The sequence below is a fragment of the Vipera ursinii genome, assembly GCF_947247035.1.
Source record: "Vipera ursinii genome assembly, chromosome: 1".
Classification (NCBI taxonomy): domain Eukaryota; kingdom Metazoa; phylum Chordata; class Lepidosauria; order Squamata; family Viperidae; genus Vipera; species Vipera ursinii.
In genome coordinates, this window is record NC_139512.1 from 23,208,183 (window position 1) to 23,231,224 (window position 23,042).

The window sequence follows — 23,042 nt, forward strand, 5'->3', positions numbered from 1 at the left end:
ATTCACATTTCATTCTGCCTGTCCTTTTGCACCCTTTCTTTAATGATTCTATTCTACCATTTCTTTGATATTAGTTTAACTCAGGAGTCTTCAAACTTGGCCCTTTTATGACTTGTGGACTTCAACTCCCAGAATTCCTCAGCCAGCATGCTGAGTTGAAGTCCACAAGTCATAAAACGGCCAAGTTTGAAGACCCCGGTTTAACTCTTTCCCACAGCGAGTTGTCCTATGGCAAGTTGGCCATGGCGAGTTGTCTTGCAGTGAGTTGGCTGCAGCAAGTTGGCTGTTGCAAGTTGGCCATGGTGAGCTGGCTGTGGCGAATTGTCACAGACCCCACTCAAATGGCTTTGTACTTAAAGTGGGACTAGAACACCTGCTCTCTCTGATGCCTTAATCACTACATCAAACTGACTGTGTAGAACCACTTAGTAAAAGTAGAAAGTCTCAATCTGGATTTGCCATCAGGAGAAAGTGCTTCTGGTTTCAACACACTTTCAGTTCTGGCTGGCTTAGCCTAGTGATCACTTTACATTAGAATACTGTATGGTCCTCTGCTCCACTATACGGTCATCTTCCTGCAGAACCACACCTCAAACAAAATTAAATGGAAGTACTCTATACCCCCTTACATTTCTTGCAACAACTCTCTTGGTCTGATTCTATCCATTTTTGAGATCTTTGGAAAGCAAAGTCATGGGATCAGATTGTGGCACTGAAAATAGCTGATGCTCCCCAAGGGCGTCTTCAGTTACGGAGCTTTCGCTGCCTTTCTAGGGGCATCAACACTGCACTTTGGCGAATATAAAATGTTTTATAAAATGTTTTATAGATGGCATTTGGATCCCAAAAAGTTGTCTAACATGTATCCTAACCTACAGTCTAAATGCTGGAGATGTGGTAGTTTAGATGCCACCTATTTTCATATGTGGTGGACTTGTAGAAATATAAAAGCTTTTTGGATTAAAATTTGGTGGAACATTCAAAAGATTTTTAAGTTCTCTCCACAATTGTTTTTATTGGGTATTGTTGTAGATTGTGATACTAAAGAAACCAATCTGATGTTGAATTTGATAACAGCAGCACGGTTACTGGTGGGACAATACTGGAAGAAGGATAGTTTGCCTACTATAGAAGAATGGGTACTTAAAGTATCGAATCTTGCAGAAATGTCTAAGATTTCTGCTTATTTGAAGGATCATTCACAAGAAAGATATATTTCAGTTTGGAGAAGATGAATAGATTATATTCAGAATAAATATGGGACTAAAAAGTTCCACTTAGCTTATGAGTAGATTTTAGAGGGATATTGTTATTCATTTTAGTATTAGTATTGGTTATATTTTTGTTTAAGTTATTATTATTATGTTTTTAATAATTTGAATGTATCTATGTTAAAGGGGAGTTAAAGCACATTATGAATTTGGTTAATTTTATAATGGATAATTTTAGTTAGAATATGATTATTATATCTATAACCCTGTATTCAGCTCTGGGAAGTGGGAGGGGGGAAGGGGGGTGGTTTGGGGTGGGTGGGTTTTGGGGATATTGTAAAATTTTTTTGTAAAACTCTTTAATAAAAAAACAAAACACTGCACTTTGGCCTACTTGCAACCCCAGACATAGGGGTTTGCTGAACAAACTTTTGGTGCATATCCTTCTATGCTTTTTAATTTAATTTAATTTAATTTAATATTTGCATTTGTATACCGCCCTTTCCCTGAGGACTCAGGGCGGTTTACAGGGAATTAAAATCGAAACATACAAAAGTTAAAACCAATTAAAAAAGCATTAAATTCACCCTGTAGATTAAAACCCCAGTTAAAATTTTCTCCTCAGCCTGGGCCCGAGAGCTCAAAGAGCCAGGTCTTCAGGCCCCGGCGGAATGATCGGAGGTCGGGAGCAGTCCTCAGCTCTACCGGCAGCTGGTTCCAGAGGGCAGGCGCTCCCACCGAGAAGGCCCTATCCCTGGGTGTCACCCGCCGGCAATCTCTCACCGGCGGAACCCTGAGCAGACCCTCCCTGTGGGAGCGCACTGGGCGAAGGGCGTTTGATGCCGGCAGCAGGTGTTCCCTCAAATAACCCGGACCCAGGCCATGTAGGGCTTTATAGGTGATAACCAGCACCTTGAATTTCACCCGGAGGGCAACCGGAAGCCAATGCAGCTCGCGGAGTAGAGGTGTTACATGGGAGTATCGGGAAACCCCCATTACAACTCGCGCGGCCGCATTCTGCACCAGTTGAAGCCTCCGAGTGGTCTTCAAGGGCAGCCCCATGTAGAGAGCGTTGCAGTAGTCCAAACGGGAGGTCACAAGCGCATGAGTGACTGTGCGTAGGGCGTCTCGGTCCAGATAGGGACGCAACTGGCGCACCAGGCGAACCTGTGCAAAAGCCCCCCTGGTCACGGCTCCTATGTGATCTTCAAAATTGAGCCGTGAATCCAGGAGGACGCCCAAGTTGCGAACCCTATCAACGGGGGGTAACACCTCACCCCCCATCGTTAGAGGTGGAATAACTTGGTTAACCCGAGACGCCGATATGCACAGCCACTCAGTCTTGGCGGGATTGAGACGAAGCCTGTTTCTCCCCATCCAGACCTGAACCGCCTCCAGGCACTGGGACATCACGGAGAGGGCATCACTGGGTTGGTTCGGGGTGGAAAGAAAAAGTTGGGTATCATCAGCGTACTGGTGATACCCCACCCCAAAACCACGAATGATCTCGCCCAGCGGCTTCATGTAGATGTTGAACAGGAGGGGCGAGAGAACCGACCCCTGAGGGACTCCACAAATGAGAGACCTCGGGGCGGATCTCTGCCCTCCTGTCAACACCGACTGCGAGCGGCCCTGGAGGTAGGAGGAGAACCACCGTAAAACGGTGCCTCCCACTCCCAGCCCCCTGAGACGCCGCAGCAGGATACCATGGTCGATGGTATCGAAAGCCGCTGAGAGATCTAATAGGACCAGGACAGAGGAGCAACCCCTGTCCCTAGCCCTCCAGAGATCATTCACCAGCGCGACCAATGCCGTCTCCGTGCTGTGTCCAGGCCTGAAGCCCGATTGGTACGGGTCCAGATAATCAGTTTCCTCCAGGAACAGAGGGAGCTGATGCGCCACCACACTCTCAACAACCTTCGCCAGGAAGCGAAGGTTGGAGACTGGACGATAGTTGTTTAAAACAGCCGGGTCCAAAGCAGGCTTCTTGAGGAGGGGTCTCACCACCGCCTCCTTCAAGGCGGCAGGGAAGACACCCTCCTTCAAAGAAGCAGTTATTACTGCATGGAACCAGCCTCGTGTTCCCTCCCGAGCCGCATAAGCTAGCCAGGAGGGGCACGGATCCAACAAACAGGTGGTGGAGCTCAGTCTCCCCATGATCCTGTCCACATCATCAGGGGAAACAGGGTCAAACTCAGTCCAGATAACGTGCTCAAGACCGCCTGATTCCTCCACATCAGACTCTGCCCAGTCAGAGTCCAAGCCGGTCCAGATCCGAGCGATTTTGTCCGTCAGATGATGACTAAACTCCTCGGCTCGTCCCTGCAAGGGATCCTCCCTCACCTCCTGGTTAAGGAGGGAGCGAGTCACCCTAAACAGGGCGGCCGGGCGATTATCTGCGGACGCGATAAGGGCGGCAAAGCAGTTAGACTTCGCCGTCCTTATCGCCGCAAGATAAGACCTTATGAAGGTTCTTAACTGCAATCGGTCGGATTCGGATCGGCTGGATCTCCAACCGCTCTCTAGACCTCGTCTCCGACGCTTCATCTCCCGGAGCTCCACAGAGAACCATGGAGCCCAACGGGATCTGCGCCGAGTCAGAGGTCGCATGGGTACAACACAGTCGAGTGCCCTGGTGGCAGCCGTTTCCCAGGCCTCCACCAGAGCATCGACTGGGCTGTGGGTAAGGGTGATAGGTATCGGCCCAAGCGCCCTCTGGAACCGGTCCGGGTCCATTAGGCGCCTGGGGCGGAACCACCTGGTCGGTTCCGCCGCCCAGCGGCGGGGGATGGCATGACGGAAAACCAGCCTCAGGAGGTAATGATCTGACCATGACAGAGGGGTGATGGACGGAGAACCCCCTCCCAGATCATCCAACCATTGTCCAGACAGGAACACCAGGTCGAGAGTATGATCCCCCTCGTGAGTAGGGCCCTCAATAACCTGGGTCAGGCCCATGGCTGTCATGGAAGCCATGAACTCCCGAGCTAACTCCGACGACCCCCCCAGTGATGGCAGGTTGAAGTCACCCAGGACTATAAGCCTGGGGAACTCCACCGCCAACCCTGAGAGGGTGTCGAGCAGCTCAGGCAGGGCTGTTGCCACACAGCTGGGCGCCAGGTATGTGAGCAACAAGCCCAGCTGAACCCGAGGACCACATCTCAAGAGGAGGGATTCACTCCCGGCCATCTGGACAATGGTGGCCTCCCGAGGACACAAAGTCTCCCGAATAACCACTGCCACCCCACCACCCCTGCCCTGAGCCCGTGGCTGGTGCAGCACCCGGAAACCTGGCGGGCATAACTCGGTGAGAGGCACCCCTCCCTCCGAACCCAACCAAGTTTCCGTGATGCACGCTAGATCCGCACATTCCTCCTCGATCAGGTCACGGATGAGGGGAGCTTTGTTAACCACGGATCTAGCGTTAAAATAGACTAACCTGAGCTCAGGGGCCTGATCACCCTCATCCCCGGGTAGGAGGGTGCTAACCGGAGGGTCGGAGCGCGCCACCGCTCGGAGATAGCGGGGGCGCGATCCCAGATGTTGATATGGCCCTCCGCGCAAACACCTGCTGCCATACCCTATCGCCGTGGGGATTCGATGCCCCACCCCCACATTCCCAGCGCCAGCAGCCACCTCCCCCGACCCCGTCCCGTCGGGACCTCTAACAGGTCCAGACTGAGTGCCGGTTACGGATTCCTTCCCCACCCTCCCCCTCCCTAACCTCTTAAAATAACCGGCTAAGAATCTTATCAGGGGCCTCTTAGCGCGTCTTAACTCGAGGCCCCTGTCCAAGCCCAACCACCTCTCGGAGTCCCAAAGCTTGGACCCGTCATTAAGGGGAGTATGGAAACAGGCGACAGGTCGCGCCCATGAGGCAGAAACCGCCCTAAGGGCATACAAGTCCGCTTCGGAATAACGATAAATCATATTGCGCTCGAATAGTCTCTCAGGGCCGATGTTGCAAATATATCAAGAGGATTGCTCGTTGATGGTACATAGATGGAAAAAGAAAAAGTCCAGTGGGCGTATCTCTCAATCTGCAGAGCCATCTCAGCTCTCACCTGAGATGGAAATCCAAAAGACAACCTCAGCCGTCCTCTCACTCCGGCTGAGGCATCTGACTGGAGCAGAGAGAGAAAAAGGGGATCCTGAGCCAGGCCCACCCCAACTGGTCTCTCACACCAGTGAGGTGGACGCTGACAAGTCCAAAACCGTCCTCCCACCACGGTTCGGTCCCGTCCACATTAGACTATCAATAGGGAGATCTTAATTCCCATCAGGTACGGAGCCAGTCATAACGCCTGCCTGGCAACAAAAAAGTAAAGGACAAGGAGGCCAAGCCTCTGTTGATCCTCACACCGCCAATCAGCGCCGTCAGTCAATGCCCGTCCGCCAGTCCAAACCATCTCCAACGGAGGAAAGAGGTAGTTCCAGCAGCTATATTGAATCAAAAAGTTCGCTAGCATGTCCGCCGAGGCCGATGACCAGGCCCACAGTCTGCAACCACCATCCGGGAGGAGAAGGAGGCTCCGCACCGCTGAAAACGGTGCCAGCCAGCCGATGGTAGTAGAAGAATCTCCGTCCGGTGGGATCATCGCCGCTGCCCCTCCCACAACAGAGGGTATCCACGGCGAGCAAGCAGAGGAAGGAAGACAGGCAAAGCGTCCCGGGCTTCCCGGCGCTGTAATAGTGCTCGGCGCCATAACGGAGCTCAGCAGGTCGGCAGGGAAATTCACAGCGCTGCTCGTTCGAATCAGCAGGCCGCTGGTTGGGGGGGGGGCTCGGCGTCACGAAAAGCAGCGCCCAGCAGCTGTTCCAACAATCCCCAGTCCCCAAAGCTGCCTCAGCCCGCGAGCAGATGAAAACAGAGCAGACGTCCCGAGCTTCACGACGTGGCAGCGCTCAGCGCCATGATGAGGCTCAGCAAGTCGACAGACAGTTCTCGGCACCGCTCGCTAGAATCCACAAGCCGCTATTTCGGAGGGGGGGGCTCAGCGCCACAGAGAGCAGCGCTTAGCAGCTGTTTTAAAAACCCCCGAGTCCCGGAGTAGCCACAGCCAACAGCAGCACGAAGTCGCCTCAGCCAGCAGCAGATGAAAAAGCAGGGCTCACATCTCGGGTTTCACAGCGTAGCAGCGTTCGGCGCCATCATGGGCCGGCAGGTTGACAGGCGGCAGATATCAAAAGCCGCTAGCTCGAAGGGGGGGGGGATCAGCGCCGCAGAAAAACAGCGCCCAGCAGCTGTTTTTAGACCCCCCACCCCCAGAATCGCCTCGACATACCGTGGGCTTCCCCGAGCTAAATCCTTTGAAGCCCTCAAAGAGTGCCCGAAGCCTAAGTTGCGGCCGTCGCCATCTTGGGCAGGAAAAAATATTAAAAAAATATCTCTTATCTCAGTTCTATAAACTACAATAGTATCCCCAGAACCCAACACTTTGTCAAAATGACAAAAGCAGCCCTGTGCTATCACAATAGAATATCTGGCCTTTTGGACATGGGTGTCACTTCCTAATGTGCCTACATAAGGTGGATCTTACTGGTACGTTGCAAAGATGCCACACAGCTTTTCTCATCTGCCTCCCTGCAGGGAACTGCCCTTACAAAAGGCAACACAGGTAGTCCTTGCTTAATTATCACAATTGGGACCAACATACCATCACTAAACAAAAATCATGTGATTTCACTGGATATTAAACCTCTATTCCACCAAGATCACTAAGAGAATCACCCACGATTGTTAAATGAGACAACACATACCTGTGAATTGTGATTTTACTGCAACGTATCCATTGGCTGCTTGTCAGAAGCCAGCTATGAAGTGTGCAAATAGCAATCACATGACTGCGAGACACTGCAATGATTGTAGACACTCCTGGTTGAAAAGTGCCTGAATCTTGTGTGGTGGCACAGTGGTTAGAATGAAGTATTGTAGGCAAACTCTGCCCATAGCCAGGAATTTGATCCTGACCGGTTCAAAATTGACTCAGCCTTAGCTTATCAGATAAAGGCCTGAGACACAGAGTGTGCTAGAAAGTCTGTCCCCATTGCATAGATTTCAGGTGTAACTAATAGTGAAAAACAAATGCAAAGCTGTCAGCTGTCAAGTTTTTTGAAGTCAGTTTCTTTATTTCATAACTAATTTCATAACTAATTTTCCCCCTTTAATTTTCAGGTGATAGAAGGATTAAATGAAAGGTAGTGCCTACACCTCTATAACTTTAGTTTAAATATGGATATTAAATGAAAGGAAAATAATTCTTGAAATGAGCCCTTTGGTCAGATGTCCTTGCCCCACCCCTGGCTCCGACAAGAAACAAGCTGTTGAGTTCACAAGTGGTCGGTTTATTCACGGAACGTTCTGGCATGCGTTATTCACAGAAACAGCAACAAAGTTAGCACTGGGAGCAATCGCCTCCAGCGCTCTACACATATGCCTCCCGATTGGCCCCATCCCCCACCCATCTAACCAGCATCCGGCATGCTGGGCAAGGACGCAATGCAAGCTTCCAGCTCCCTGCTGCTTTTCTATGGTGATCAGCTGTTTGACAGGATGGCCGCGGAGCCGACAGCCAGACAGCCACGTAGCTGTGCTCTGCAGGGTTCCCCTTCCAACATCCAGGTAACTGGGGAGGGAAGGGGCTGTCACTGCCGTTTCTGTTGTTTGCCTCATCCGCTGCATCTGGATGCCTCCAGCCACTAGTCTTGTCCCCTCCCCCCTCCCATTAGTGTCAAGCCCACAGAGGCTTGACAGGCGGCCCCTCTACCAGGGGTCCACCTGGAAGGCAAGGAGAAATGAGTGATTAGTCATGAGCTGTGGCAGACAACGCAGATAACCCCCCTCCTGGCTTAAGGGCATACCATCGGTGGAATAGCCTCAACAACCGGGGGCTTTTATGTCTGCTTCCCCCACCCAGGATGCATCTGTGACAGGGTACCCCTTCCACCGTACCAGGTACTGCAAGCGACCCTGACAGATTCGGGAGTCTAGCACCTCTTGGATCTCATAATGGTCCCCTGTGACAGCACATGGTATCTGTCTGACGGACCTAAAGGAGGAACCTTCCACCAACTTCAGTAAACTGCAGTGGAATACCGGGTGCACCTTTCCCAAAAGACGGGGTAGCTGTGCAGGGTAGCTGCACAGTGACTGGGTTAATGACCTGTATAATCCAGAACGGACCTATGAACTTTGGCCCTAGCTTTTTGCAGGGTATTTTCAGGCGCAGGTACTTGGTTGACAGGTACATCATCACCCCCACCCGAAAGGACTTTTGAGGTGCCCATTTCTTATTGGCCTGAGCCTTAGAGGCCTCTGCTACTTTTTGTAATGTTCTTTTTATGGTCTCCCAGACCCCCCCATATGCAATCTATCCAGTCCTGGGGTTGGCAGGAGGATGGGTTCCCCTGCAGGCACTTGGGAATTGGGATAAACTCCACCCCATGGGGAGGGAGCAGTGGGCTAATGCCTCCACCAGTGGGCTAATGCCTCCACCAGCTGCCTGTAATTAGTGCAGGTTCGCATCCCACCAGGCTCAAGGTTGACTCAGCCTTCCAGCCTTCCGAGGTAGGTAAAATGAGGACCCAGATTGTTGGGGGCAATAAGCTGACTTTGTAGTAATGCCGCTTGGGGGTTGTGTGAAAGCCCTAATAAGCAGGCATATACATAGAATGAAGGCTACTGCTAAGCTTGTAAGCCGCCCTGAGTCTTCGGAGAAGGGCGGGATATAAATGGAATTAAAATAAAAAAATAAATAAATGAACCACCCAGAAAGGGGTGAATCCAGTGCTGCTATGGACCGCATTGTTATAAGTCACTTCAGCAAATGGTAACAGGTCAACTCAGTCCATCTGTTGGTAGGAGACGTAGCACTGCAGATACCGTTCCACCATTGCATTGGCCCATTCGACCACCCTGTTGGTATTGGGATGGAAAGCTGAGCTGAGTCCTTGGGATGATCCAATGGAGTGGATAAATTCCCTCCAGAAGCGGGTGGTGAACTGCACTCCCCGGTCCGAGATGATCCATTGGGGCACCCCTTGCAGGTGGTACACCTGTGTGATGAACTTTTTGGCCAACTTCCGAGCAGATGGCAACCCTTTGCATGGAACAAAATGGGCCTGCTTGGAAAATAGGTCGATCACTGTCCATATGACCATGCATCCACGGCTCTCTGGTAGTTCCACGTTGGTCCATGGCTATCTCTTCCCATGGCCGGATAAGATCTGCCACATGTTGCAACAACCCAGGTGGCCTCTCCATATGAGGGTTTGTGGTAGCACACACAGGGCAGTCCCGTACGTATGCTTCTATGTCCGCCTTCATCCGCGGCCACCAGAATTGGCGCCTCGCGACGTCACTGGCATCAGCCTCCTCCTGGTAGTGTCAAGCCCACAGAGGCTTGACACCTTTCATAACTTGATTTTTTTTTCTCTCCACATATTCATCATTTATGTCATTTCCCTCTAGCATTGAAGATGCTACCTAGTTGGGTAATGAAACATCTGCAAGAAAACAACCAAGCTCAGAGAGCATCACAATCAAATTTGCTGTACATTTCTGCCATTGACAGACAACCTTCTTAAAGCCATCATGGAAGAATCCCACACTTTTGTCTCCTCCACCAGGTCTTGGCACTCCTTTCTATCTCTTCATCAGAGTGAAGCAGATGCCTATAAAGGCACTTTAAAAAATGGGAAAAGGAAGAAATTATAAGGTGCCAGGTTTGGACTATTTGGTGGATGGGTAATGCACACACACAACTTTGCAATTGCCTCTTGAGTGACTTACGAAGTGTGAGGTTTAGTATGCTGCAGCGCAAATTTCTTCTATACTTCCAAACTTTATACTTAATCCTAGTTTCAAAGTTTTTGAGTGTTGCAGTTTAATGTTCTTTGTTGATAGTAGTGCCAGGTTAAAAAAAAAACCACAACTCTGTTTGAAATAAAACCATCTGCATCCCCCAAAACTATAACTTTAAGTTTTCCTTCCAGGGTCTGGCTTTAAATTTTTCCCCACAGGTGAATCTTTCTTCCTGATGATATTCCATGGACTGACACTTTGTGATGAGTCTCTATTTTGCTAGCTATCCAAATTCTGCTGTGAAGAAATTCTTTCTTCTCATAGCATATGTGTGGAATCTGATGCTGAGATGTAGGAGGGTGTGTTTTTTTTCTTCTCAAGGAGCTAAGTGGCAGATCAGTCTTGAGTCCTTACTTTGCAGAAAGAGGCCCAGAAGAGATCATCCTTAAATTTTCACATGATTTATCCCATACTTATTCAAAGCATAATTGAGTCTGTCACGATTCTTGTCTATGAGGAACAGCAATAAAGAAACTACTCTGAGCAATTCATCTTGTTCTTAGTTCCTTGTGCCCAGTGCTTTTTTTGTAAAAAAAAAAAGTGCCGGAACTCATACACGTCATACAATCCACCTGGCCTACCCTACAAGGTTTACCTTTGCAATTGAAAAAAAACCCTTTAATTTTTAGTGTATCTAAAAGACTAGGATTTTGTTCAAGGTAAGTTAATACTATTAATGTTGTTGTTGTTGTTGTTGTTAGCTGCGAAGTCGTGTCCGACTCATCGCGACCCTATGGACAACGTTCCTCCAGGCCTTCCTGTCTTCCACCATCTTCTGGAGTCCATTTAAGCTCACGCCTATTGCTTCAGTGACTCCATCCAGCCACCTCATTCTCTGTCGTCCCCTTCTTCTATTGCCCTCGATCTTTCCCAGCATTAGGCTCTTCTCCAGTGAGTCCTTCTTTCTCATTAGGTGGCCAAAGTATTTGAGTTTTAGCTTCAAGATCTGGCCTTCTAAAGAGCAGTCAGGATTGATCTCCTCTAGGACTGACCGGTTTGATCGCCTTGCAGTCCAAGGGACTCGCAGGAGTCTTCTCCAGCACCACAGTTCAAAGGCCTCAATTCTTTGGCGCTCAGCCTTTCTTATGGTCCAACCTTTACTGCCATACATTGCAACTGGAAAGACCATAGCCTTGACTATACGCACTTTTGTTGACAGGGTGATGTCTCTGCTTTTTAGTGTGCTGTCTAGATTTGCCATGGCTTTCCTTCCCAGGAGCAAGCGTCTTTTAATTTCTTGGCTACAGTCCCCATCTGCAGTGATCTTGGAGCCCAGGAAAACAAAATCTGTCACTACCTCCATTTCTTCCCCATCTATTTGCCAGGAATTGAGAGGGCCAGATGCCATGATCTTGGTTTTCTTAATGTTAAGTTTCAACCCAACTTTTGCACTCTCCTTCTTCACCCGCAACAAGAGGCTCTTTAGTTCTTCTTCACTTTCTGCCATTAGAGTGGTATCATCTGCGTATCTTAGGTTGTTGATATTTCTTCCAGCAATCTTAATTCCAACTTTTGATTCATCTAGCCCTGCCTTTCTCATGATGTGCTCTGCATATAAGTTAAATAGGCAGGGCGACAGTATACAGCCTTGCCGGACTCCTTTCCCAATTTTGAACCAATCAGTGGTTCCGTGTCCAGTTCTCACTGTTGCTTCTTGACCCGCATATAGGTTTCTCAAGAGACAGATAAGATGGTCTGGTACTCCCATCTCTTTAAGAACTTGCCACAGTTTGTTTTGATCCACACAATCAAAGGCTTTAGCATAGTCAATGAAGCAGAAGTAGATGTTTTTCTGGAACTCCCTAGCTTTCTCCATGATCCAGCGTATGTTGGCAATTTGATCTCTAGTTCCTCTGCCTCTTCGAAATCCTGCCTGTACTTCTGGTAGTTCTCGATCCACATACTGTTGAAGTCTAGCTTGTAGGATTTTAAGCATGACTTTACTAGCATGAGAAATGAGTGCAATGGTGCGATAGTTTGAACATTCTTTGGCACTGCCTTTCTTTGGAATTGGAATGTAAACTGATCTTTTCCAATCCTGTGGCCACTGTTGAGTTTTCCAAATTTGCTGGCAAATTGAGTGTAGCACTTTTACTGCACTGTCTTTTAAGATTTTGAATAGCTCAGCTGGAATACTGTCACCTCCACTAGCTTTGTTGTTGCTCAGCTTTTCTAAGGCCCACTTCACTTCACATTCTAGGATGTCTGGCTCGAGGTCAGTGACCACCTCATTGTGATTATCAGGGACGTTAAGCTCATTCTTGTATAGTTCTTCTGTGTAATTTTGCCACCTCTTCTTAATCTCTTCTGCCTCTGTTAGGTCCCTGCCATTTTGGTCCTTTATCATGCCCATTTTTGCATGGAATGTTCCCTTCATCTCTCCAATTTTCTTGAAAAGATCTCTGGTCCTCCCTATTCTATTGTTTTCTTCTATTTCTTTGCACTGTTCATTTAAGAAGGCATTCTTATCTCTTCTAGCTATTCTCTGGAATTCTGCATTCAATTGGGCATATCTATGTTTTTCTCCCTTGCCTTTCACTTTCCTCCTTTCCTCAGCTATTTGCAAAGCTTCCTCAGACAGCCATTTTGCTTTCTTGCATTTCTTTTTCTTTGGGATGGTTTTGGTTGCTACCTGTTGTACAATGTCGTGAACCTCTGTCCATAGTTCTTCGGGCACTCTGTCTATCAGATCTAATTCCTTAAATCTATTTGTCACCTCTACTGTATATTCAACAGGGATATGATTTAATTCATACCTGAGTGGCCTGGTGCTTTTCCCTACTTTCTTCAGTTTAAGCCTAAACTTTGCAAGGAGAAGCTCATGGTCTGAGCCACAGTCAGCTCCTAGTCTTGTTTTTACCGACTGTATAGAGCTTCTCCATCTTTGGCTGCAGAGCATATAGTCAATCTGATTTCTGTGTTGACCGTCTGGTGATGTCCATGTGTAGAGCCGTCTCTTGGGTTGTTGGAAAAGAGTGTTTGCTATGACCATCGTATTCTCTTGACAAAATTCTATCAGCCTGTGCCCTGCTTCATTTTGTACTCCAAGGCCAAACTTGCCTGTTATTCCAGTTATCTTTTGGCTTCCTACTTTAGCATTCCAATCCCCCATGATGATAAGGACATCATTTTTTGGTGTTAGTTCTATAAGGTGCTGTAGGGCTTCATAGAACCGGTCAATTTCATCCTCTTCAGCACTGGTGGTTGGGGCATAGACTTGGACTACTGTGATATTGAATGGTTTGCCTTGGATTCGAACTGAGATCATTCTGTCATTTTGAGGATTGTATCCCAGTATTGCTTTTCCTACTCTTTTATTGACTATGAAGGCTACTCCATTTCTTCTGAGGGATTCTTGCCCGCAGTAGTATACCTGATGGTCATCTGAATTAAATTCACCCATTCCTGTCCATTTTAGTTCGCTGATACCTAAGATGTCGATGTTCAGTCTTGACATCTCTTGTTTGACCACGTCCAGCTTTCCTTGATTCATGGATCTTACATTCCAGGTTCCTATGGAGAAAAAATCTTTACAGCATCGGACTTTCCTTTCACCACCAGACACATCCACAGCTGAGCGTCCTTTCGGCTTTGGCCCAGTCGCTTCATTCTTTCTGGCGCTACTAGTACTAGCCCTCTGCTCTTCCCCAGTAGCATATTGGACGCCTTCCGACCTGAGGGGCTCATCTTCCAGCATCATATCGTTTTGCCTTTTGGTACTGTCCATAGGGTTTTCATGGCAAAGATACTGGAGTGGGTTGCCATTTCCTTCTCCAGTGGATCACATTTTGTCAGAACTCTCAGCTATGACCTGTCCGTCTTGGGTGGCCCTGCACGGCATAGCTCATAGCTTCATTGAATTACGCAAGCCCCTTCGCCACGACAAGGCAGTAATCCATGAAGGGGACTATTAATGTTACCATGCACAAATCTGTTGAAAAAAGGTGCCGGAACTCTGTTCCAGTGTGTTCTATGACAAAAAAAGCCCTGTTTGTGCTTAATAACATGACAACTGCTTGCAAATTTCAAATTTTTAAGGTTTCAGCTCTGTCATGGCATGCAAGGGACCCATCTTGCACAAAGTTTTTGATTTTGACAAACATCAACACTGTATTCCACATGTTTCTGTGAAATGCCAAGGTTGCCAGTAGTTTCACTTCAAGTGATTGCCCTTTATCAATTCATCAGCTTTTCTTATATGAAACATATTGATTGTTCTCTCTGATTCACCATCTATAAGTACAGCAGTACATATTATCTCACATCAACACAACAATCAAGATAAACATTCAGCATTCAGTGCTGAATGCAAGGACTCTTTCAGCAATCAAAATTTCAATTATGATGCACTGCTTAAAGTACGTTGATGACTGACTGCAGGCTTCTGTTGCACAAACCATGGCAACACAGATTTTTTCAATAACAACTTCAGATTAACTGAGGTGAAAGAACAAATGCTAAAGAACACATAGGCGCTTCTAGTGCATTGCCCTGCCCAAGCTGCTCGACACCCTCTCAGGGTTGGCGGTGGATTTCCCCAGGCTTATGGTACTGGGTGACTTCAACCTGCCTTCACTGGGAGGGTCGTCTGAGTTGGCTCGGGAGTTCATGGCTTCCATGACAGCCATGGGCCTGACCCAAGTAATTCAGGGCCCGACTCATGTGTGGGGGGGTCACACTCTTGACCTGGTGTTCCTGTCCGGACAGTGGTTGGATGATCTGGGAGGGGGTTCACTGGTCATTATTCCCCTGTCATGGTCCAACCATTATCTCCTGCGGCTGGTCTTCCGTTATGCTACCCCCCACTGCTGGGCTGTGGAACCGACCAGGTGGTTCCGCCCCGGGCGCCTAATGGACCTGGAACGGTTCCAGATGGCGCTTGGGTCTATACCCATCGCCCTCACTCACAGCCCAGTTGATGCCTTGGTTGATGCCTGGGATAGGGCGGCAGCTGAGGCACTCGACTGTGTTGTACCCTTGCGACCCCTGACCCGGCGCAGATCCCGTTGGGCTCCATGGTTTTTTTTATTTTTTATTAAAGAGTTTTACAGAAACAAAATTTTACAATATATCCCCAAATCCCCCCCAGCCCAAACCACCCCACTTCCCAGAGCTAAATACAGGATTATAGTTATAATAATCATATTCTAAATAAGAATTATCCATAATATACAATTAACCAAATTCATAATGTGCTTTAACTCCCCTTTAACATAGATACATACAAAGTACTAACACTAAGATAACAATATTATTATTAAATTAAATATCCCTCTAAAATCTACTCATAAGCTAAATGGAACTTTTTAGTCTCATATTTATTCTGAATATAATCTATCCATCTCCTCCAAACTGAAATATATCTTTCCTGTGAATGATCTTTCAAATAAGCAGAAATCTTAGACATTTCTGCAAGATTCGAAACTTTAAACACCCATTCTTCTATAGTAGGCAAACTATCCTTCTTCCAATATTGTCCCACCAGTAACCGTGCTGCTGTTATCATATTCAACATCAAATTAGTTTCTTAGTTTCTTTAACATCACAATCTACAACAATACCCAATAAAAACAATTGCGGAGAAAACTTTATCTTCCTCTTAAAAATCTTTTGAATGTTCCACCAAATTTTAATCCAAAAAGCTTTTATATTTCTACAAGTCCACCACATATGAAAATAGGTGGCTTCTCTCCTGCAGCTGGTCTTCCGTTATGCTACCCCCCACTGCTGGGCTGCGGAACCGACCAGGTGGTTCCGCCCCAGGTGCCTAATGGACCTGGAACGGTTCCAGATGGCGCTTGGGTCTATACCCATCGCCCTCACTCACAGCCCAGCTGATGCCTTGGTTGATGTCTGGGATAGGGCGGCCGCTGGGGCACTCGACTGTGTTGTACCCTTGCGACCCCTGACCCGGCGCAGATCCCGTTGGGCTCCATGGTTTTCTGTGGAGCTCCGGGAGATGAAGCGTTGGAGACGGGGTCTAGAGAGCTGTTGGAGATCCACCCAATCCAAATCTGACCGATTGCAGTTAAGAATATTTATAAGATCTTATCTTGCGGCGATGAGGACAGCGAAGGCTAATTACTTAGCTGCCCTCATCGCGTCCGCAGATAATCGCCCGGCCGCCCTGTTCAGGGTGACTCGCTCCCTTCTTAACCAGGAGGTGAGGGAGGATCCCTTGCAGGGGCGGGCCAAGGAGTTTAGTCATCATCTGACGGACAAAATCGCTCAGATCCGGGCCGGGTTGGACTCTGACTGGGCGGAGTCTGACGTGGAGGAATCGGACGGTCTTGAACATGTTATATGGACTGAGTTCGATCCTGTTTCCCCTGATGATGTGGACAGGATGAGGAGGAGGCTGAGCTCCACCACCTGTTTGTTGGACCCATGCCCCTCCTGGCTGGTTTATGCGGCTCGGGAGGAGACACGAGGCTGGTTCCAGGCAGTAATAACTGCTTCCTTGAAGGAGGGAGTCTTCCCCGCCTCCCTGAAGGAGGCAGTGGTGAGACCCCTCCTCAAGAAGCCTGCCCTGGACCCGGCTGTTTTAAATAACTATCGTCCGGTCTCCAACCTTTGCTTTCTGGTGAAGGTTGTTGAGAGTGTGGTGGCGCATCAGCTTCCTCTGTTCCTGGATGAAGCTGATTATCTGGACCCGTACCAATCGGGTTTCAGGCCTGGGCACAGCACGGAGACGGCATTGGTCGCACTGGTGAATGATCTCTGGTGGGCTCGGGACAGGGATTGTTCCTCTGTCTTAGTCCTATTAGATCTCTCAGCGGCTTTCGATACCATCGACCATGGTATCCTACTGCGGCGTCTCAGGGGGTTGGGAGTGGGAGGCACTGTTTTGTGGTTCTCCTCCTATCTCCTGGGCCGCTCGCAGTTGGTGTTGACGGGAGGGCAGAGGTCTGCCCTGAGGCCTCTCGTTTGTGGAGTTCCTCAGGGGTCGGTTCTCTCGCCCCTCCTGTTCAACATCTATATGAAGCCGCTGGGCAAGATCATTCGTGGGTTTGGGGTGGGGTATCATCAATACGCTGATGATACCCAACTTTTCTTCTCCACCCCAAACCAACCCAGCGATGCCCTTGCCGTGATGGCCCATTGCCTGGAAGCGGTCCGGGTCTGGATGGGGAGAAACAGGCTTCGTCTCAATTCTGCCAAGACTGAGTGGCTGTGCATACCGGCATCTCGGGTCAACCAGACTATTCCATCTCTAACGATGGGGGGGTGAGGTGTTACCCCCCGTTGATAGGGCTCGCAACTTGGGCGTCCTCCTGGATTCACGGCTCAATTTTGAAGATCACATAGGAGCCGTGACCAGGGGGGCTTTTGCCCAGGTTCGCCTGGTGCGCCAGTTGCGACCCTACCTGGACCGAGATGCCCTACGCACAGTCACTCATGCGCTCGTGACCTCCCGTTTAGACTACTGCAATGCTCTCTACATGGGGCTGCCCTTGAGGACCACCCGGAGGCTTCAGCTGGTGCAGAATGCGGCCGCGCGAGTCGTGATGGGGGTCCCCCGATACTCCCATGTAACACCTCTACTCCGCGAGCTGCATTGGCTTCCGGTTGCCCTTCGAGTGAGGTTCAAGGTGCTGGTGATGACCTATAAAGCCCTAAATGGCGAGGGTCCGGGATACCTGAGGGAACACCTGCTGCCAGCATCAAGCTCCCTTCGTCCAGCGCACTCCCACAGGGAGGGTCTTCATAGGGTGCCGCCGGTTAAAGATTGCTGGCGGGTAGCACCCAGGGATAGGGCCTTCTCAGTGGGCGCGCCTGCCCTTTGGATTTAATCTTTTTTAATTTGTTTTTAACTTTTGTATTGGTTGTTTTAAATGCCCTGTTAACCGCCCTGAGTCCTTTGGGAAAGGGCGGTATATAAATTTAATAAAATAAATAAATAATAAATAAACCAGCTGCCTGTGGAGCTTAGGACTGCCCCCGACCTCCGTTCATTCCACCGGGACCTGAAGACCTGGCTCTTCGAGCTCTCTGGCCCAGGCTGAGAATTTTTAATTTTTAATTTTAACTGGGGTTTTTATTTTCTCTCAGGGTTTCATTTAATCTTTTTTAATTGTTTTAACTTTTGTTTGGATTTTCTTTTAAATACCCTGTAAACCGCCCTGAGTCCTTCGGGAAAGGGCGGTATATAAATCTAAATAAATAAATAAATAAATAAATAAATAAATAAATAAATAAATAAATATTTTGGCAATTTGTAACACTCAAAGCACTTTTCATTCAATCATCATATTATACTGTAATCACAGGAATGATATATTTTTCATCTCTTAATTAAATTTTTAACAAAAATGTATGTCTCTGTGTTTGTATGTATGTATGTGTATATATACTGTAAATATATTTGTGTGTGTATGTGTGTGTATGTGTAACATGATATAATAATCCCATAACATGATATAATGATCTTTTTTGAAAAGGTAAACAGGAAAATGAAGTGCTCTGCACCCAGTCCCTCATGCAGGTTCCCCATGTGCCTCTTGCACCAGTAGAATGAAGCTATTCATTGATACTCAAGAGTCAGCTAATTTCCACTTCCCAATGCAATTAGCTCAGTGCATTAAACTATAATGAAGGTGTTCATGGGCTGGCAAGATCTGGGAACTCACACATTTTGTCTTATAAATACAGATGAAGCTTTGCTTACTTGCCCACCGTTCACCTCCAGCCGTATGGCACAGTTCCTAACAATTCCTAACGGTACTAGTCTATGGCCTGGGGGTTGGGGACCCCTGTTATAAATCAGTGGCCTGGTGTGTATAACTATGGCTTGTTCAACAGAGCTGTAACAAACAGCGGCATAGTACACTGTGTGAAACTAGTCCATAGTCACACAGCTGCTTTGCCCTGTTGCCCTCCTGTTCAGAGGCACAGGAATTCATGCTGTCATATATCTTGTTTGTCCCCATAGAGCAGAAGTCTCTACTGTACTATTGTACTGTACTATTGTCCAGAGAATTTTAACATGCAATATTTTAATATTTTAAGGGCCAGGATTTGTAGTTCTATCAGCTGAAATTCCAGCCCTGACCATTATGATCCACCGTGTGAAAAATCTTTTCCAAGTGGCAAGCCCAACACACTTGTTATTTCCTGCATTATGTTTTTTCCCCTTTTTTATTGTACTCTTGATCTATAGATATTTTCCCTCTGTTCTATGAAACTTCTCAATCAGCCAGATGATTATTAGTTAGAGGTTTTCTAATACTTGACTGCCATCTAGTTGTTGTCCAGTTATGTGCAACTGCTGGATCAAACATAGAACATTTTGCATGCTTAAGCATTGGGTTGCCTCCAATAAGTTAGCAGCAAAATGCATTCTTTATTATTAGACATTTAGCAAAATCTGGAATGTTCTTAAAGGTAAAGGTAAAGGTTCCCCCGCACTTGCGTGCTAGTCGTTTCCGACTCTAGGGGCTGGTGCTCATCTCCGTTTCAAAGCCGAAGAGCCAGCGCTTGTCCGAGGACGTCTCCGTGGTCATGTGGCCGGCATGACTAGACGCCAAAGGCGCACGGAACGCTGTTACCTTCCCACCGGAGCGGTCCCTATTTTTCTACTTGCATTTTTACGTGCTTTCGAACTGCTAGGTTGGCAGAAGCTGGGACGAGTAACAGGTGCTCACTCTGTTACGCGGCACTCGGGATTCGACCCGCCAAACTGCCAACCTTCCGATCGACAAGCTCAGCGTCCTAACCCACTGAGCCACCGCGTCCCTTCCGGAATGTTCTTACAGGAGGCTAAATAATAAATATCTAAACTTGCAAAATTCTCTGGTTGGGTCACACATTTTGCTAAATCATCCTGTGATTTGTTTGCTTTGACTTCAACCTCACACAGCCCCTATAATCAAACTGAATGAATAATGGTTAAAAAAACTAAATCATTGGCTCATCTTATTAAATAGTGATGCAAAGTAGTGGAAAATCAGTTACAGAACATCATCGATCAGTCTTTTCAGATGATTGTAAGTATTAAAAAATGCATGCATATATTGTTTAGAAACATACATTTAGCAGAATTCTGGAATATACCTGTATTCTAGTTTACACACACAATAAAAATAGCTAAAAACTGAACAATTTTCTTGCTTTTTCCCCCAGAGAATATCTACATAATATCTGAGCTGCAGAAATATCAAAGTCTGACCATAACTGTTTTATTGCACAGGATCAGTGGAGAAAAATATAGTAAGCCACTAAAGATTAATATAACACTCAACTAACAATGTCCAGACAGATGTGACCAGGAAAGCAACGGATGGAAACTAATCAAGGAGAGAAGCAACCTAGAACTAAGGAAAAACTTCCTGACAGTTAGAAAAACTGATCAGTGGAACAACCTGCCTCCAGAAGTGGTGAATGCTCCAACACTGGAAGTTTTTAAGAAGAGACTGGACAATCATTTGTCTGAAATGGTATAGGGTTTCCTGCCCGAGCAGGGGGTTGGACTAGATGATCTCCAAGGTCCCTTCCATCATCATCATCATCGTTGTTGTTGTTGTTGTTGTTGTTGTTGCTGTTGTTGTTGTTGTTATATCCAGAGGTGTCACTGTAGGCTTTGTATGTGTCTTAATCCTTTTTTTTAATCACAGTAATGAATTGTGTGGAAAAATCATAGATTTTGTTTGTATTAAGTTGAAACCCATACTGTTATAACTGTTATGGCAGGCTGTAAGGGAATAAATCTGCAATCTCTTTTGACATTGTTCAGTGCAAGCTTTTGCAGGTCTATTTGGAATTCAATTTTTGTTGTGGAAAATGGGTTTTGGCCAAGCGGAACAATAGCAAATCCATGATGATCATCTGTGCAGCCCAAATTCTGGCAATTTGCTGCAGTCAAAAATAAAAAAGCCAAGTTATTTTTCTTCATTTTTCTCAATTTTTGTGCTCACCCTCATACAGCATTCCTACTGTGGGCAATGTATGGCAGAGAATTAATAAAGCGAAGAAACTGCAAATATGTCATTTACATGTTGCCTCAGGCTCACACCATTTCACATTTCATGAATTCAGCAGATATTGCCAAGATTTTGATGATTTCATCTTGGGATCTTATAAGAGTTGGTGCAACAGTGCCAAATTCTTATAGTCTTTCATGCGAAGTTTCAGAAATGATTTGAATCATTTCAAACAGTATTTATATCATTATAATTTTAACTTTGGGTAGACTGCTGATGGCAATTGAGGGGAAGAGGAAAGACATGTGGTCTTTGCAAGCACTGTATTGCTGCCTCTCATCTAGGTTTGTTGGCATATATGTTGAGGAATGGGACAAAGGAGTAGAATATGATCCACAGTGATTCTTAACATCCCAGCATCTTAACCTTCCACTGCTGGTGTACAGAAATAGAAGTTTTGGAATTGTATTGGGAAGAGCTGATTGACAGCAACCTCCAGCAAAGGTTGCCCACTGTGCCAGCATTTCTCCACCTTCATTGGCCAAATGTCTGGGAATTGATATTTAAGGCCCATTGGTTCTAATTCCAGGGAGAACAAAGTTGCTCCCTTATTTATTTATTTTTTAAAAAAATTGAAACTAGGCTTTGCAGTACTTAGGATTTGAAAGCAAAGAATTCCAGAGCACTCTGGAGAGGGGAGAAGCTGTTCTTTCTGCCAATCCATATGCCAAATGGATCTTTTCCTGGAATCGCATTTAGCGCTCAAGAAAGCAGCTGCAATCCCAGGTCTAAGAAGCTGAGAGAGTTGCAGCCCAAAACTTGGTGTGCTCTTATTAGAAAGTCACAGCCAGTATAACCGTTCTTCAGAGGAAGATGTTACACTTCAGCTGCCCTTCCTTTAGCTCCTGCCAACTCTAATATACCCCAACTTCAAAGGTACATATGCATGTACCAAAATATTCAGTGTGTTTTTTTTCTGCTGTTGAATCAGTTTGGCCTGAATAAGCTTCAGAATATTTGATGTCCTGGATGATATTGTTCATTCTGTTGCTTTTAACTCTTGGAGAACAATCCAGAAATCATTTTTCATAGATTGTCTGTCAATAACCACTTCTTTATAAACTCCCATCTGTATCATTATTAATGGCTTCTAATTATACCTCTTTTTTCTCTTTAGCTGTTTCCAGGTGTCAAGAGTCCTTTCAAGCTATTCTTGCCTTTTTATTACCTCTCCAAAATATTGAAAATTTGAGGGTTTTTTTATTAGTGTTTCTAGTTAGCATTCTGGTGTTACTTCAATTAGTCTTCAACAATCTGGTGTTACTTCAATTAGTCTTCAACAATCTGTTCTTCTGCCATTCACGGGCATTCTCATAAATTCTGAAAAAATATGTCCATTATTATAACTCCAAGGCATCAATTTTTCTTTGTTCAGCATTTCTGATGGTCCATCTCTCACAGCTGTATTGTCAGGACCCACCTCAATCCACATCTTAGGAAATAAGAACTCTTGGATGCAAGTTTAGTCCAAAAGGAAAATGTTTACTAGGATGGAATCGAAACTATGGCTTGGACTATATGGACTTGCATTGAGAACCAATTCATAATTACTCTTCAAATATTTTTTTTAAAAAAATCAAGCATCTTGCAAATTTACCAAACTGTAACATTTTGGGAACAGTTAAAAAATAATTACATTATTTTCAATCTTGAACCTTTCTCTAGGAAAGGTAACTGTTGCAAAACTCAGCCAATCCATTGTGTTTAGTTGCATAAGCTACAAACAAAATGAATATGCTCCCTCCTACAAAGCATAAGCTATAATTGGATTTTAATGAATGTTTGAATGCACCCAATTTTATTTAACGGAATTATAGCAGTCAACCATTTGCTTTAAAGAACCTCCAATTTAAACATTTGTTCAAGATTACAATGACACTTTGATTGTCAATGTAAAAATTGTTCCTTGTCAAGGCTTTCTCTAGCTTTACAATATCTCTGTTTAGAGGGGCCAACAAAGAAGTGCAAATTGCTTTAAGTGTGGACACA

General features: G+C 46.4%; 1 protein-coding gene across 2 annotated transcripts in view; it reads right to left on the reverse strand.

The window, feature by feature from the left end:
• GNG2 (G protein subunit gamma 2) overlaps positions 1 to 23,042 on the reverse strand; it is a 432,181-nt gene that overhangs the window by 159,714 nt on the left and 249,425 nt on the right. The gene's annotated exons all lie outside the window — the stretch shown is intronic.